Genomic DNA, 18,532 nt, shown 5'->3' with positions numbered 1-18,532 from the left:
CGCTTCCCACATGGCTTCACGGACTAGCACCGGGTCCCGTGGCCAAGACTTGGCAGCAGGCGCTTCTGGGGAAGTAACTTCCCGCGAAAGAAGCGATCAGGAGATAGAGGGAAGGGGGCCGCGGGCAGGATGAGCTGATGAGGCCCCATCGCTCCTGGGAAGCGCACTCCGGCCTGCGAAAGTGCAGGGCCCAGGGACGGCCACGGGGCACGCAGGGCAGCGTCTCTCCCCGCAGGGGGTTAATGCAGCCTCTCGGGTCACAGGGTCACAGGGACGTTCCACGGAGGGCGGCTTCCTTTTAATCCTTGCTCTCCAGCTGCTGAGGGACAGAGGTTTATTCTGCAATAAGTTACCTTGGTCCTTATGACGGGGTGCTGTCCCTCACTTTACGTCCCAGGCGGAAGGCGGGTGCTGGTGGCCACCAGGCACGGCTCCAGCTCCCAAGCTCCATTCCGCCTCCGTCAGATTTTCAAGGCTCCTCTACAAAGCAGCCAGGATCCAACATAGTTTAAAGTGGTGCCCATGGCACGGGCTGTATTTTGATCGTCCCACTAAGTTTATGAAGGTGTACAACATTTTTTCCAAAAATATTTTTAAATTAATCTAATATGAATCACAGGTTTTAAATGCGTAGTGGGAGAGAGACTCGGTGTGGAGGGGGGTTTAATTTCTGCAGCCGTCGGTGACTTACAGAAGGAAACAAAGTCTGCGACCCTCACAGACAGAGATCAGGAACGCAATCCCAGAAAGGGCTTTCGTCCACGTCTCGGCTCAGCGGCACTCGACAGGGACCCGACACGGACCTCGTGACGTAATGACACGTCTACAGGATGGCATTTTGCTAACATTCCACATGACTGACTTGGCAAAAACTTACTGTGGCTTTATACATGTTTGCCTATTATTAGTCAATTCAAAAAGTGTATACATTTTAAAGGAATATTTTTTTTTCTACTTGTCAGAATCCCAACAGACACTTCAATTATAAGCTTTACTTTCCGCTCTTGAATTACCCCAGTCTCAGAGGCCGTAGAGAGACACCGGCACGGAATGGTCTGAGAACGCTCCTGTGCACGCACCTAAACATAGAAGCCGTCCTATTTCCCAACTTTTGCCAAATTGCAGACGAGCGAGCAGAGTGAAGGAAGACCGTGAGGAATCAGTGCCGACTCGGCTGCTGGAATCCCATCAAGCCCAAAGGGTCAGAGACATAGGGGGCCGGGGTGCCCGAGTCACGTGTGGCCCAGAGCAGCGCCTCTTGATGCCGGCTCGGCCGAGGGGCAGGAGGGCACCCCTCGCTCAGGTGAGCGGGCGCCCAAGTCGGGACCACGAAGTGCTCTCACGGCTGTGACAGGAGCCAGCAGATCCCGCGTCCAAAGATACTCCGTTGAAACCCACATAACCCCAGCCAGGCCCCCGCCAGTGGGTGACCCTGGCTCCTTGGCCTGGGACTGAAGGAAGCCCAGCCCTTGGGGGAATTGCTCTAACGTTCCTGCAGCGACGGGACCACTCGTCCTGCGCAGAGTCAGGGAGCGCGGCAGACGGACTCCTGCTCCGCCCGGAATCCCCGGGCAACGGAATCCTGTGATTCATCCGAAGTCCGAAGACCAGATGCCCACAATGGTCTGTGTTAATTGGGGCGGGGGGAGACGTTCACAGCCTCAATTCCTTCTTCTCCCACATCTTCAGACTCCGTGGCTACTCAGCCTCTGTGTGCTCCCGGCGGTGACGAGTCTTCCCCTGACGCTGGGACTGTGACTGTGACTAATGCCGTGTGACTGTGGCCCGTGGTTTGGGTGCTGTGGGCCGTGGGTCCCGGGGACACGTGCGGGAGGCAACCTTTGAGATGGCGGTGCCACTCTGGACCCGGAATTAGTGTCCCTTCTCTGTGTGTGTGCCCACTCTGTCCTGCGCCCACTCAGCTGGCCTGTCACCCTTCAGGTGGAATCCCGTGCCCAGGGTTGGCCCGAGGCTGGACACATGGCCAGGCCAGGCCATCAGCACAGCCTGCAGGGACTGTCCAGAGACGGGTTCCTGCCCCCAGTCCAGCTGCGGCCACAGCTGGGTCAGTCCTTCATCTGCTCCCCACCGCCCCTCACCCCATCCCTCCCTAGACTCCAAGGACAAGCGGACCCGGAGCACAAGGCACGTGCTCTCTATGCGGAGTGGAGGACAGATGCATGGCAGACCCGTCCTCTCTTCTGCTGGAGCGGAGGGGCCCTGCGTTCCCAGGGGCCTGATGAGGAGGGAGTCGCTGCCCGAGGTGCAGGAAGCTGGGCTTACACCATGGGGCACTCACGTTCCCCGGGGGCGGACAGTCGGTGCGTCTTGAAGGAGAGTCCCTGTACCCAGAGCTTTGCACGCTCCCCTCCGCCCTGTCCCACCGGGGCCTCTCCTGATCCAGCAGAGCACCACGTGCCGAAGAAACCCCCTTCCCCACCCAGTGCTTACTGCTTGGACAGTTGCTGGGGTTTTAGCTGTGGGTACGCATGACAAAGAATCTGGAAAGCACAGGCACGAATACAAGACAGAGTAGGGAACCGTACCCGGCTGCTCCCTCTGTCACCATTCACCCTAGGGGTCTCACCCACCCCGTCTTCAGCTGGGGCACCTGACCTCAGCTGGGAGCCCGGTGCTTCCTCAACACGAGCCCCAGTGAGGAGGAGAAGGAGCACATCCCGCTGGCGCTGTGATGGGACATCACAGGGGCCGTTCCCCATGATGACAGAGACACAGAGGCACTGCCATCCCTTCTCATGGTGACGCCTGGGGACCACTGGCCTGAACCTGAGGGTAGGCTGATGGAGAATTTACCCAGGGAAAATAAGGTGTTCCTCTGTGGCCACGGAGCCCCCCGGGTCCTACCATGCCGGGACGGGTCTCTCCCCGCAGGGACAGACCCCGCTTCGGCTCTGACACGGCTGCGTCCACAGGGGCCCCGGCAACGCCACCTTCGAGGGCACAGGTGACAGGTCCGCCTACTGGTGTAAATACACAGGAACATCCTGCTCAGTCCCTCTGTGGTTTGGGGTTTCAGGATCTTTGCGAAGGCTTAATGCGCGTGAACAACATTTTTGGAGGGAAAGTGTCTTTTAACCGCTAAAACAGAGTGGCAGAAAAGAACTGCGCAGCATCTCCTGGGCGCTGAGCGTCATCCCACGCACGCCGCGTGCTGGCCGCAGCTTCCTCTCTGCTCGCTCTCAGGCTGCAGGTTCAGGAAGTGCACTTGACAAATCCGGGACGTGCCTGGAAATGATGGCTAGTCTCCGGAACCTTCCGCGTGGGCACCGTGCGTCGGGGCACGTCGGAGTTAAGTCCGCCCTCTTGGACGGGGATGCCAGTTTCGGAAGGCAGCGATGGAAGTGTAATTCTGCGGCGAGAGGCGCTGAGCGCCGCCGAGTCCCCACGACGTCCTCAGCCCAGTGGCAGGAAGCAGCTGGCCAGGATTTCTGAGTGCCTTTAATGAAGGGGACGCCTCCTTGTCCGCATTTGGTGGTTAAACGCAACGAGACTGATATTCCTCGGTGGGTTTCCTGGAAGGCAGGTCGCCCCGAAAGACAACGGAGTCTGTGCGCCCATCCCTGGGCCCTACAGGGGGACTCGCGCTTGGAAATCAGGCTTCGCCTCACTGGGTCTTTGTCAGCCTTCCTTTTTCTTCCCACGCATTTTGAGAATGTTTGTTAGACTCAACTCACAGGTTTGGGCTATTTATGTGTTGGGATTTCTGTCCTCAGAGCACAATGCCAAGCGTTTGTAAAACCGTGTCCCTCGTGGCATCTGTGGAATGCCGTGTGGCTGGGGGAGTCACAGAGGGAGGCCACGGGTTGCTCAGGGAAGAAACAGGAGGGCTGGAAGCTTCCAGAAGGAAGGACTCCCACGAGGGCACCAGGAAGGCCCTTCCAGGCCCCGCTACCCTGGTTCGGGCACAGGCTACCCTCTGTCGGTGACAAGGGAAGGCGTGGCAGTCCCTGGTGATCGGGGAGACGAGGAATCCCGCTGACACCCACCGCCTGTTCACGGAACCTGGACGCTGGTCACCACGGTTCCAGTCTCTGCACCTGCAGAGTGTTTCCTCCGCTCGGCTCGTGGGGGACCCACCATCTTCACTGACGGGCAGACGGTCCCCCACCTGCTGCTGGCGGAGCCAGGAGCGCAGAGCTGTCGCGGCAGAGCGGACGCCCAAGGGGTGCGCTGGCCTCTCCGCTGAGCCCCATAGGGACGAAGGGTCCTACAGAGCTAAAATGCTCACTGCCTTTCTGAGAAGCATGAATAACCGATTGCTTACAGACTCCACCAGTGGCTTTCGACCCGTCCAGCCACAGTCCTCTGCGAGAAATGTGTTTTCTTGTCTGCACACGCACAGACACACCTGAGACACCCGGCCACGAAGACTCCGCATCTACCCAGTGACCTTTTCTATTTTATTTTAAGGAAACTGCTCGTTGATCTCATGACCCACTATGGGTCACAGCCCACACCTTGAAGGGGAGCCTAACCCGTCCAGCCGTCTGGTGCACTCATGAACGTGCCCTTGCAGACCCATGGTTCCAAGTGCCTGTCTGTGTGGCTGTTTCCACAGGCTGCGGACGCCCGTGGTCCTGAAGCCTCGCTGTGGCTGGGATCAGGAGGGCATGCTCGGGAGCGCATACTCGGGAGCGCGTACTCGAGAGCGTGTACTCAAGACACATCAGGCTGCATTTTTAACGCAGTTTCCAACTGTCGCTGCTACTGAGTCCTTGAGGAACTGAACCCACGACTCGGGCTTTTACGTGATCTGAACCGAACGGAACAGATAGGTGTCATCCGTGCATTTCATATGGGACTTCCTTTGTTCCAGGAGCTCGCACGAACCACATTCCCCCAGAGAAGCTCGAGATTATAAAGGCTTCAATCTAGAAGACATCGCATGGACTCTCCTTCCCGATTCTTGTTTTATGGATTAAAAGGAAAACACGTGTGGGTCAAATCGAGCAGTCCAGCGCCAGTAGGACGCGCGGTAATGTGAGTTGAATTAAGGGACATGCTGACATGGGAAGGGACAGGCCATGCAGCCGGGGCCAGAGGAGGGGCGTGCACGTGGGGAGTCCCTCGTCCGCGCGCGCCTGTCCACTGTCCACGCTCACCTTCCCACCGGGAGGGGAGGACAGTCGGCAGCATCGTGGGCGCACTCAACTATCTGCTCACCGGGCACCGTGACCCAGGCCTCCGAGCTGAGCCAGGGGCCAAGGAGACGGGGTCAGGGCTCTGAAAATCAGCCACGGTGCTAAGCTCATCCAAGAGGCCAGTGTGTGACCCTAGCGTCATTAGCTCCAGCTCTAGGTTTCAGTGAGGTCAGAATGGGGGCGGGGGAGGAAAAGGAAGGAAGGAAGGAAAAGAAGAGAAAAAAGGAAAGAGAAAGGGAAGGACAGGAGAGAAATAAGAAACAGCAAGTTTTGTTGTTGTTGTTGTCAATCTGAATTCACGCCCATGAACGGCGTCCCCAAGGGAAGCTGAGCTAAGGCTGTGAAACGGAAGTCGCCTGAGAGAGGCCCGGCTAATGGTATAAGAGGGAAAGAACCCACTGGGCCGACTGCCCGCTTCTCACCCTGGATGTGGCTGGGAGCATTTCCCATTTGTAAAATCCAAGGCCATTTTAGTCACTACTGAAGTGCTTGAGGAAGTATTCATAGAGATTTGAACAGCACGGCTCGAACAGCGTCACGATCTGTGCGCCTCTGACGAGCGCAGTGTTCAGGGTCCGCAGGGGCTGGGGTGACAGCGGCGGAGTTTCCTCACAAACGCAGCCCCCGTCAGCGCGCCCGGTAGAGAACGTTCCCGCGGAGCACACGGTCCTCTCCCTTACCTGCTGCCATCGTCCTACGACCGGGGAGAGGTACTTTCAAACGTCTCAATATATTTCACGACCTCCAAGTGCGGGACAAATGGCTCGCCCCGTGGAGAGCGCTCCTCCCCCCGCAAGCATCTGAGAGGCGGCAGACATCGCCCCAATCACGTTCGACCTTTTTCTTCAAAACCGCATCACGAAAATGCTGCAATCGGAAGAAAAAACTGTGGGTGCGGTGGGAGGGGTCGTTCTCAAGGAAGAAAGGCTGGACTTCGGTCCCGAGTGGAGCGTAGCCTGAGACTCCGCGCGCCAGTCTGGGCGGCCGTCCAGGCCACAGGCTTCTCCCCAGCCACGCGACAGACCTGTGGGACCCAGGGAAACCACGGCGTCTGGGGCACGGCTTCTGGAACACATGGGTAAGGCTGCACCCTGCTCCCCTGCATCTCATGGCCAGGACTGCGTCGTACGTTGGCATCTGGGGGGTTCTGTGAGCTGTCGGGACAGGGATATCAGGGCTCAGGAAGCCAAGGGGGTCAGCTCACAGCTGGAAAACACAGGGAAAGAGACACAGACACCGACCGGCAGAACGCAACGCGCTGCGGTCGTGCTGTACGTGGTGGGCCCTGCCGAGTACAGTCTCCCATGAATTCGGAAGAATGCCTGCCTCACACAGGGACACGGAGTCTCGGGGTCCCCCCACAGGGACAGGCAAATGGTGGACCAGTGCATGTTTGCTGCTCTACCAAGTTGGGTCTGAAACCCACAGGGCTAACGCTGGCTTTCTTTCCAAGGTCAGAAATTCTTTTTTTTTTTTTTTTAAAGATTCTATTTATTTATTTGACAGAGATTACAAGTAGGCAGAGAGAGAGAGAGAGAGGAGGAAGCAGGCTCCCTGCCGAGCAGAGAGCCCAATGCAGGGCTCAATCCCAGGACCCCGGGATCATGACCTGAGCCGAAGGCAGAGGCTTAACCCACTGAGCCACCCAGGCGCCCCCAAGGTCAGAAGTCCTTAGCCTCTCTCCTCCTTCCTTCCCGCCCTCAGGCGAGCACGCCACGACCGGAGGGTCACGCCACGACCGGAGGGTCACGCCACGACCGGAGGGACACACCACGACCGGAGGGTCACGCCACGACCGGAGGGACACACCACGACCGGAGGGTCACGTCACTTATTACTATTTTTCTTGACGTCTTTGCAGGTGTGAAATGACCTCTGCGGACAGCACACAGAGCGTGCGTTTGCCGCCTAGAAGACTTACGGCCCCTCCCAAGTTACTCCTCTAATAAAAGACTCTGTAAGCAGCTCAATGGAATTAATAATACTCGAGAAACTGAGTAACACATCCAGTGGTTTCTCACGTCCCGTACATGCTCGATTGCCAGCTGCGCCGTGTGTTCTCCGCGTGAAGGGAAACCTTTCTGAAAGAAAACAATTTTAATTTTGTTACCACAATGTTCACTTCGCAGCAGAGTGTCGGCCGTGAAAGCAAACGGTCCTTCCAGAGGGTAAGTGGGTCACCGTTGTCCGACACGTTCGAGAGTTTCCAGAACTTTCCCGAACTAGCAGCCTGGTCCAGGAAAGGAACTGGAGCTGGGGCTTCTGCGCGGGCAGATCCCCAGGAGCGGAGCGTTCCTTCCTCTGCTCGCGCGCCTGAGAAGGGGGAGACGGGTGGCTAGGAGCCGTGGCCGCGCGGCCGGAGGGCGGGCGTCCGGACCGCACACGCAGCTCCCTCTGCCCGCAGCTTCTCAGCCCACTAGGTACTTGGCGGATGTCTGTGGATTGTGTGACGACTCAGTAAACATAAATGTGGGTTTCAACACACGTGCTCTGATCATGCCTCCTGGGGGCCAGCCCTGTCCGGCGCTGCGCCCAGCGTGGGGCCACACGGCTGGGCCGGGAACGGTCCTCCCCGGGCTCCCTGCAGAGAAATTCACCTGCACCCACTGGCCACCCAAGGGGACTGCATGGCGCTTCTGTGGAGGCCAGCCAGCCCCGTGAGGGGACAGTAGGTGGCCAGCTCACTGAGGAGCCCCCCCCAGAGGCCAGCGAGCAGGATGATGGGGTCACACTACAGGAGGACACCTCTAGGCGGGAGGGCGTGCTGAAGAAGGAGGTGGCCACAAGTCACTTGCTTGTCTGCCCCAGGCTGTGCCTTTACGCAACATCCCAAGCCTAATACCTTCATGTGCATTCACAGCCTGGACCGGCGCTCGCTGAAACCAGGCCTTGACCCGTCACACCCATGGCGGGGAAGCCCGAGGAGCAGGACGGGTGAACGGCTCTCGCACCTCACAGTGTTGTCCACGCCACTGCTGCCCCGCAGACGTCCCAAGCTGCTGACTGGTGCTGAGTGACGGTCCCCAATATTCCCGAAATACGGGGCCCCCTTGACGTGACAACCCTGAGGGGCTGTTAATCCATATGGGGTGACACGGACAACTCCCGCTCCAAATCTGGATTGTGCAGAAGCGAGAATCTGAGGGGCGAACCCCGGTGTGCAGTCAGGGTGGCGGCGTGCAGCGCGGGAACATTCCGGAACTTAAGAGTGTGCATGTGCGTAAGAGCAGAGGCAAGGACGTCGTGCATAATCCTGAAGGCTGAGGCAACGTCCTCTCATGTTCAAATCAAGGAAGCTCCACAAGGGAAAGGAATTCTGGTTTGAGGAACGGGAGCTGCTTCTGGAGGTCGCTCCCTCTGCTTCTGTGCCAACGGGGAAAGCCTGGCTGTGTCCGGGGGAACTCGGGTCGGCTCGACGTTGGCCATCCACACCTTAGCAGAGGGTAAATTAAAGGTTGTTTTCATAAGCCGGAGCGCCATGCCTCATCTCCATTTCAGAGTTTAACATGTTCTGGCAAATCCACACTCCGCGGGAGGGGTCGGTAGCTGTATACATCCACCCAGACGAGGAAAGGTGTCAGGAGAGAAGCCAAGGGCTGAGGCCGGCAGATCGCGGGGCTGGACCCGGAAGGGCCCTTGACCTGTGAGCAGCCCTGACATTTGTTTGTTTGTTTTTCCTTTTAAGATCTTAATTTCATTTTTTTTCAGCGCTCCAAGATTGTTTTTGCAAAAGCGGGAGCCCTTATCGTGAACTCGCCGTCGGACAGTTTCGGGAGCACGACAGAGGCTGCGCTGCGGCTTCCCCCGTCCTGCCCTGGGGCAGAGGAAGTCTGCGCCGCCCCGACGCCCCGGTGTGCTCATCTTTGCTGTGTGTTTCCCCAGACCTCAGGGTCCTGCCGGCGCTTGTGAAGACGACCCCACGGATGGTGGAGGTCTAGGAAACCAGCCGTCCGCGCGACCCTTGGCCGGGTTCTTCTTCATCGCCTTTGTCTGCACGAAGGCCAGTTTGCAGCACGGACAGCGGGTCGAGGGTGAAGAGGGCCTGCGGTGCGGGGACGGACACGTCAGGCTGGAAGAGCAGACCTTGGGCAAGGCTTGGCCAGGCCAGGAAGGGGGCCGGCGGCCGGCTCGTTGTCCAGGGTGGGAGTCAGAGCCCATTCCCCGAGCTGGGTTATTGTGAGCCGAGGATGAGCCTGTTCTGGGAGTTGCTGTGACTCACAGGTTTCCTCGCTAGAGAAGGGAGGTGACAGTCGCTGCCACTGCGTAGTGCTGCGGTGAGGTCTGGTCGAGGGGTCCACAGTGAGTGCACAGGGAAAGCCCTAAATCCACGCCGACCTGCTGCGTGTCCTGATGCCTCTGAGCTCCCACTAGCACAAGAAGCCGGTGACATCAGCCCCGGGACACTGTGGGTCTGTGCTGTTTCCGTGAGACCCTGGGTGAGAAGGTGCCTGCCCTGTGCTCACAGACTCCAAGCAGCCACAACACTGACATCAAAGAATACTGGTCACAGAGTCACCAAGACAAATAACACTGTCACAAAGTTTTCATCATTCAAATATTGGGGAAATTTCCAAAAAGTATCCCAGAGACATAGAACAAGAAAACACTGCTGGAGAAATGGCGTCAGTGGGGTCGCTCCCCGCGGGGTCCCCACAAACCTTCCGTTTATAACCTTGCCGCATCTGTGCGGTGCGGTCACAGTACAGCAGCAGGAGGTCGGCGGGAACAAAACACTGTTATGAACAGAAATATGAACGGGACCCCCGCCCCAGGTAAGAAGCCGTCACCCATTCCGTGCAGCTGAGTTCAGTGACAGAAATTAAACTTCAGTCCCCCTGGCACTGGTATCTAGCAAGCGTTCAGCACGTCCCGCAGAGTCTCTTCCTCCCCTTGAGAAAAGGTGAGAAGGTGCCATTGCGCTCGCTGCCCGCGTGGTGACCATGGAGCAAGGTAGGGCGCGGAGCCACCAGCAGGTGGCTGGACCAGGCATCCCCTGTGGCCCCGTCCCTCCACCTCCCTGAGGAGACCCCCTCTGTTCCTCGCCCCCACGTGCTTTAACCAGCCTGTGGCTTTTCAAGACGTCCTGATCATTTAACAAGTATTTAATAAGGGCACATACATTAAACTATTTTGAATCATCTGCGTTGAACTCAGATTGTGCTACAGGGATGTGGAAGCAGTGTCCTGCGAACAGCGTCCTACCTAGCCCAAGAGGAAGAACGTTCTTGTGATGCAAAGAAGGCACAGAATGTCTCTGAGAACATGCCTGAGGCTCCAGTGCCCTGCACCCTGCTGGGCACCCTGCCTCTGCCCCTCTCTATACAGCCCCCTGCCCCTGACTGTCCACACAAAGCTTCTGCAAGTTACTCTCTATGCAAATTTCCTGAAACTGTCTACACTAGTTTCTTGTGTCTGTCTACACAAGGCTCCAGCTCACAGTTGTCTCCACAAGGTGCCTGCAGGCAGCAGTGTGCACGGAGCCCCAGCACAGAGATGTGTTTTCGGAAATGAGCCAGCAAGGGGAGCCACGGGGGTGCCCAGAAGGCCGGTGAGACCCTGGTCTTATTGGCAAAGCCTTGGTCCGGCCAGTGTGAGGTCTGTGATCTGCTTGAGGGGCCATTTTGGAGGTTGGTGTGGAATGACCTGGGGAGAGGGCGGCTTTAAGGCAGGAAACCAGGGTTTGGATGTTGTGGGCAGATGGGAGTATGAGGCTGCAGGGGAGGGCCATGCTGGGCAGAACAGAGGAGCAGGGAACGAGGCCGGGGTGAGGGGCTCGGACGCGCAGGCATTGCGTTTTCAGTGATCACGTGTCTCTCCGGTACAATGAAAAGGTTCCATTTCACAGGTGCCCAGGGCTTCCTGCAGAGCGTACCCCCGGCTTCTCCCTGCGGATGGACGTTCTCTCTACTCAGAGCACGACTGACTTCTTGAGAGTCGCGTTCTTGTTGAACAGCTCTGGTGTCCATCCAGAGACGTGTGACGCCGCAGCAGTGAACCGGGCGGGGGCCGGAGGCAGGGCCCCTCCCAGCTGTGTCGGTAACAACCCTGCGGACCAAGCCGTGGGGCACGCACTCGCAGACGCACAGCGACTGACGCCCCCTGAAGCCAACGGAGACTCCTAGGAAATCTATGTCCCCTGTAGGTTTACAGCGGCTTTTAATGGGCTTATTGATAACACGTCTAGATTCATTAGGGGGAGACGCCGCAACACGGCGGAACCCAACAAGAAATCACTGAAAACTCAAGCTGCCATCTCCAGTTTCCTGTTCCAGTGAACTGACCAGTGGGGGCTTTAAGGGACTCCAATCCTTCGCCAGACGCCCGGCAAGCGACGTGAGCCAGCGGAGAGGAGCTTGCACAGGCATCTATCCGCATCGGGACTGCAGATCTCCAGGACAAGCCTCGCAACTGGAGTTCGTGCTGCGGTTTCGTCCTATCCTGTCTGGTCCCCTCTATCTTCAAACCCCCGAGCCCGAAAGTGTGCACTGTGGAGACTTCAGGTTGAGGCTGACCCAGCGAATCCCTGGCCCGTGGCATTTGTGAACCTCGGTGCTGGCCGAAGCTGGGGTGCGCAGACTCGTAAATCAGTGTGCCGAGCAGAGGCCAGGCCCGCATTCCCAGGCCGTCATCTGTCCCTCCTGGGGAACGTGAGGAAGGCTGGTCTGTGTGCCCACAGCTGCGTCCGGGCCAAGGCTGGTCTCTAATCCTGGGCATCACTACCTTTAATGTGCAGGACTTACCCTGCTTCTGATGGAAACCAAAGAGCTTCCTGACCCCCACTGATGGCCGAGCGAAACCACCCAGCCCCCGCCAGCTCCGGCAGCTCTGTTTGCGGGGCCCTGTGGTCTGTGGGGCCTCGGGCTCCTTCAAGAGTGTGCGAGTCACCGTATTTCAAACCTACCCAAGACGTGATTTCATGTACACTGCAAAGCCAGGCTCTTTCCCACTTGGGTCCACTGCTAGACCGGTGTCTGAATTTCTGCTCTGAGTGTTTTATTTCTTAATTTCTCATTTTCTTAGCCTCAGGCCCTCGCTGTTTAAAGAAGTGCCAGTACCTGGGTCCACGCCAAGCCACCTGACCCCAAATCTCTCTACAAGTGATTCCAGTGCCATTCTGGCTTAAGGACATTAAGACACGAAGTCACTTCATGTGGCGTATGTAAACACTGTGAACGTTGGTGACTGTCAGTAACTTCATGCTGAGTTAAAGGGACCATTTTTAAATAGTTGCATTTACTTATGAGAAGAGTCTGTGATTTGGGACGAGATCTCCGCGGAAGGTCTGGCCGGCCGGCCAACGTAAGAGAGGTGTCAGGAGGATGGGCGATGTCTCTGTGCTTGAATCTCCCTCCTGACCTACTTCCTATCGTGCAGAAGGTGATTCTGGTTCCAGTAAGAGCCACCAGACGCCCTCAGCCCCAGATGGGAACACACAGCAAATCTCATCGTGTGGACTCTGCTTTGCCCCTTCCCTTCCACTCCTCCGTCTCAAGACATGTATTTTTTTTTATTTTTTTTAAAGATTTTATTTATTTATTTGACAGAGAGAGATCACAAGTAGGCAGAGAGGCAGGCAGAGAGAGAGGGGGAAGCAGGCTCCGCGCTGAGCAGAGAGCCCGACTCGGGGCTCGATCCCAGGACCCCAGTTTCATGACCTGAGTTTAAGGCAGAGACTTTAACCCACTGAGCCACCCAGGTGCCCCAAGACACGTATTTTTTAAAAAGTGTCATTTGACAAATATATTTTACTGTGTCTCATCAATATTAAGATGGCCAGGTTTAGCAAATAAAGATAAAATAAATACAGTTAAATTCAAAGTAGAGAAAACCAACAAAACTTAGAGGTAAACATCACTGGGGACATACTTGGCACTTACATTACGGAAGTATCCACTGTTTATAAAAACAATCGAATGTAACTGATGTCTTGTATTTCATTTAGCAACTCTGATATTTATGTGTGTCTATATTCATGTTGGAGTCTTTTCTACATTCCCGTGTACATAGTATTCTGCTTGTATTGTACCTACTTAGTGATTGTATCTATTATTATTTGTGTGTGTGTGGAAGTCTAAGGAGCACCACTAAAGCCGGGAAGAGGTCTATTCATATATGAAAGCAAACCTCACGAGGCGCGTCTTGTGAGAACCCACTGAAGGCGCAACACAGAGTGAGCCCTAACATAAACGCCGGGCTTTAGTTAATAACGTATCAATAGCCAATCACCCACTGAAACAAACGGACTACGCGGAACAAAGGTGCTAGCCGCAGGGGGCACGGGGAACTCTTGGCCGCTGCTGAGCAATGTTTCTGCGTCCCCGAGAATGCTCTACCCTCGGCTGTGATCGGCGCAGCGGTCCCTATGAGCAGGGGCCCTGCGTGTGAAGTTAGCGGAGACAGAAGTCGGCTGAGGGGAAGCTGCCTGGGGCATCGGGCCTGGAGTGGGGCTGCTCTGGGCTGCACGCTGGGTGGGGGCTGGAGCTGGGGACCCCAAGGAAAGAAGGTCTCTGGAGTCCTTGCTATCCAACCCTTCCCCTATTAGGGCTTTACTGGGGTCATTCTCTGCTTCTCACACCATCTGAGATTACCTGCTGCCCACTGGCCACACCCACTGACTTCTGACCCTGGTGACCTTGAGAGCACCTTCCCAGCCCTGCCCCCAGTGTCCCCTCTGCACCTTGGCATTTAAACACCCCAAGGGCTGCTCTGCACAGGGGAGGTGGCTTCCCATGTGCGGAGGGGCAGATGCAGGCCTGTCCTAGCAACATGAGTCCCTAAGGCCTCTAGCAGGGTCCGGGGGTGGCGGGGTGGGGAGGCGGAGGGGGCAGCCTTCCTCTGTCTCCAGCGCGCTCCACTCCCTCCACGGGGACTCGCCCTCAGGTGATGCCCCCTCAGGGATGGAATGTCAACATTTTAAACCGTGCAACTTTATTTGTTTTCAAGTTTTTATTTAAAATTTGGGTATTTATAAATTATGTCGATTTCACCTTTAAATCTCAATGGGTAACTGAATATTCTAGAAGAAAAAAAAAACCTCTTTTTTGGAAAACAAGTTGGCGATTTTGGTTATTGTTGTTTCTTGCGTCTGGTTAACTGCACAGTTTCTGTCGAAAATCCAGCTAAGCTAACACTTCGAATACAACAACTTCCTCATTTTTAAGTCATACATGGTCAGTGGGACACAAATCACAAGCACATCTTGATTGCTACTGGAGGTACTCATGCAAAGACACGAGCAAATCAAAGGAAAGAATGTGTCGTTTGTGAACACTGCTGTCTTTCCGCTAGGACAAAGCCACGCGCCGTCCCCCTCCCCCACGCCCCCGGAGCACAGCACCCAGACGGGCACAGCGACCATTAAATCCAGTCCTCTTTGGGAGGCCCTGAAATTCCACGCAAATCAAGCTTTGTGGGGATCTTGTGATGTCATCACTTGAAGGCGCGTCTCCCGGTGGAGGGAAGCCTAAAGCCCAGTGTCTTGAGCAGCTCAGAAGCCCGGTCCGCAGACGGTCAGTCGTCACACATACAGCGGGCCTCGTCGTCCTCTTGCTCCGTGGCTCAGGCCAGGCCTCAGGCCAGGATGAGATCGGGGACTGACCCACCAGGGCAGCGAGACCAACTGGCCTAACCCAACAAAGAGCCCCTGGGCAGCCTCCCGGATGGGACGAGCTACGGTTCGGGGAGGGGGCCATTTGGGCGACCCACAGAGCCCCACGGGACTGTCTTGAGTGCCGCTCCTTCCCCTCTCAGGCTGTGGAGGTGGCCCTCCCACATCGGCCCCTCTGGGACCCCCTGCCCAGCAGCCCTCACCTCCCGAGCACACACACTGCCCCTTCCGAGTGCACTGTTCAGAGCCAGAGGCAGGGCCGCATCAAGGAAGTCACTGCCCTCAGCAGAGCTTCTACTCTGTTCCACGGGCGACTTGCCCCAGGAGACAACCCTACCATAGGAGCAAGCATGTGCCCCATGCCTCCTGCCCCAAATGCCCAGGGCTCTTGTGGGGGCACCCCAGTACCATGGAGCCATGCTTTTCTGGACCCCTGATTCTGAGATGGTCTAGAACCTTCCTGTTCCCTTCCCTACATCAGGAGTTATCTACTAGTGGCCCTTCCTGACCTCAAAGGGTTAAGCCATAAGTGCCCCTGGCCTGAGAAGCTCATGACCCCCTTCCCTCCCCGGCCCACAGCCCACCTGCAACTAGGCCTTCTTCCTGTTCATGGGGCCTTGTTCGCCCCAGAAAGGCAGGGAGAGGAGGGCTGTGCACCCGACTACACTATTCGCTTCTCCTTGGCTCGGAGAAGTCAGTGGGGCTGGTTACAGTGTAACTCACTAGCGGCTCCGTCTCCCCCGGCAGAGGGTTTAACTCCGTCGAGGCGCAGCCTCCGGTCAGCTCCAACTGTCCGCACACCTTGTCTCCACTCAGGGTTGGGGTCGGCCTCGTGACCTTGGCACTGCAGCCCGGACCTCCTGGACCTCCTGCGGGAGGCCGGCTCACCAGAGGCCGGGCCTCTCAGAAGCTCCGTTTATACCCGGGCGCATCACCACCAAGGACAGAGTTACGCGCCGGCGAGCATCACGGAATCGTTATAAAACACGGTTTTTCCACTGTGTGAGAGTCAGGAAGGATACACCTGGCGCTGGTCTGGGCCCCTTATTTAAAAGAACTGAGGTCATGGCCAGGTACCGCCTGGAACCTGACCTGCAGGCACTTGGGTCGCGTCCAGATCCGTCTCCAGGCCCTGGGGGGCTGACCCCAGACCAGCCGCCACCACTTCCTCATCTGGGACTGCCATGACCTTTGGGATCCAGTTACCCCGCCTCCGCCCAAGGTGTGAACAGTGAGGAGGGACTGAGCTGAGGTCACTTCAGGGCCATAATGTCCCCCAGTCAAAAAGGCCCTGACCGCCAACGGTTCGGGAACACAGCATCTCCCCTGACCCCACCGTGGACTCCCAGTCCCTCCATCTCCCAGGGCCTCCCGCACCCCCATGGCCTCTGCTGCCTCCTGTAGGTCCTGACCTTGCCTGGGATCCTCTGCCAGACCGCAGGAGGCAGGGGACTTCACCCTTGAGCTACCAGCTCTGTGCCCAGTCCAAGCCGCCCCGCCAGGCCCAGGAAGGACGGGGTGACAGAGGGGCCGAATTGGAAAAAAACCCGGAGCCTGGGGCCTGCGCCTGGGGCTTGTGGAACAGTGGAAACCAACGGAATAACACGCTCGCGAGCGCCCCCATCCGCCCACAGGCTGCATACACAGGTCTCGTCACCACCTCCAGGCAGCCCGCCAGGGAGTTCTTAAGAACAGTGGGGAAGGGGTCAGGCGGTACGTCGAGGTGGCTACATTGTTTTTGTTGGGTCTGTAAAACCCTGATTTGATCTGTTAAATTCTCTAAAGAGCAGCAGCAGCTCTGTGAGCCACTGGTCTCTGAGCCCTGGTGATGCCAAGGGCTCCCTCCAGCGCCCTGACCCTCCTGCGCTTATCCGAGGCTGTCCCTGGAAGTGCCACATGCCAGGCCTGCCCTCGCGGAGTGAGGGCGTCCGGGGCGCAGCGCGGGGTCCGTTCCCGCGCGCGGCTCCGCCCACCACCCGGCTCGCAACCGAGGGCCGCGGCAGGTGCGGAGTCCTTGCTCTCAGCCGCTTCGGTGTGGCTGCGGAGCTCTGCTGCCCGCAGACGTGCGGTGCCTGTGCGCGGAAGAACCGACCCCGGAAAGAGAGAGGGGACACGAGAAGGCGCGGCAGCTCCAAGCACAGGGTCGCCGCCCCTCCACCTGCCCGACGCGCCACACTCCTCACCTCCTCCGAGAAGCGCTTCTGGGGGCGTGGGGAGGGGAGGGCGGCTTCCTGAGGCTGCCCAGGGGAAGGGGTGCGCACCCCGGAACCAGCCTCGGAAGGGGGCCTGAGCAGGGCTGGAGGACGCGAGAGCAAGGGACCTGCCGAGGTAGGGCGGGGGGAGGTGAGCCCCGTGGGCCTCACGGGAACTGGCAGCCCTGCATCCTTCCTGCAGGCCGGTCCACCGCCCAGCGCGCTTGGCTGCGGCCTCCTCTAGAGGCTGGAGGGCCCGGTACCTCCCAATCCCAAGGGGAGGGGCCCAAAGTGGGAGAAATGGGCTGGGCGCTCTCAGGCCGCAGTGACATGGGGCACCTTCTGCCACGAGAGCCCAGGGTTCCAGCCCAGCACTGCCTTGGATCCCTGCGGCTCCCCACTTCCAGGTGCCCCACCCCACGCCGTAGGTTCGCGGCCGGACCCCGAGTGACTCCGCCAGGCAGTCCGGCGCAGGTGCAGCGTGAAGTGGTTCCCGGCACCTGCGTGCCCCCTTGACCTCCTGCGGCTCTGGGAGTCCAGGCACTGCCTGGATGTGACCAGTGAAGCGTGGCGGCGCTGCGCAGGAGGACGGCGGGGCGGAGGTGGGCCTGGGGTGTCAGCGCAAAGGCGCCCCCATCTCGGACAGCTGAGGGGTCTGGAGAGCTGGAAAGCGGAGCCTGAAGAAAGGACTGCAGCTGTGCCTGCCGGGGCAAAACGCGCGCGCTCGGTCCCGACCCTGGGGGGGCTTTCGGGACTCCACGGAGCTTGGGTCCCCTAGGGAGAGCGCAGCGGACGCCCCCAGCTCCCGCACCTGCACTCAGGGCCACGGCGCCTGGGACGCAGAGATGGATGCGCGGACAGCCGCGGTGCTCCCCTGGTGCTGCGGCGCGGCTTCCCCTCCCTGCTTCTCCGAGCGCCAACCACCCCCTTTCCCGCTAACTCGAGTCACCTGTTTGTGCCCAGCTAACTGCCAACTGGAGACCCACCCTCTCAGGGCCCAGGACCACCCTGCACGCCGCTCCCGAGGGCGGGAGCCGGTGCACCCGGGCGGGGCGAAAACTCGGGTCCCTTCAAACCCCAAGCTGGTTCGGGCCCTTCCCTCGGGGGATTCGCAAGGCCTGGGAGCAGGGATCCTTCCCAGCCGCTTTCCCCTGGTAGAAGAAGCCAGCGGTTAAAACGTTCGCTTTGCCCTTTCTCTTGATCTTGGAGGAAGAGGCAGGAGCTACGATGGGCACCTATATGGGCCTCAGACCTTCTTCGCGGGGAGGGGTTCCACGGTCACCAACTTTGATCAGCCTTATTAATGCCAGCTGCGTTCTGTTTGTCACTTCCCCGCTTTTCTCCGGAATCATTATTTATGGCTGTGGGAGCTGAGGGGGGAGGTGCCCATCAATGGAAGGGAGCCTGAGAGGGAGCTGCTGAGGGCAGAAAGTTGACTGTGGGTGTTTTCCCCAAAGGTCACCAGAAGGGAGGCGGGGACCCTGACGCTGGGAGGGCAGTGCGTAGCTGGCCTGGGAATCCTCGCTCAGGAGCAGTAACTAATTACGGATCAGAGAAATGAAAAAAAAAGA

This window comes from Mustela erminea, chromosome 3 (assembly GCF_009829155.1).
Source record: "Mustela erminea isolate mMusErm1 chromosome 3, mMusErm1.Pri, whole genome shotgun sequence".
Taxonomy (NCBI): domain Eukaryota; kingdom Metazoa; phylum Chordata; class Mammalia; order Carnivora; family Mustelidae; genus Mustela; species Mustela erminea.
This window is presented reverse-complemented; position numbering follows the sequence as displayed.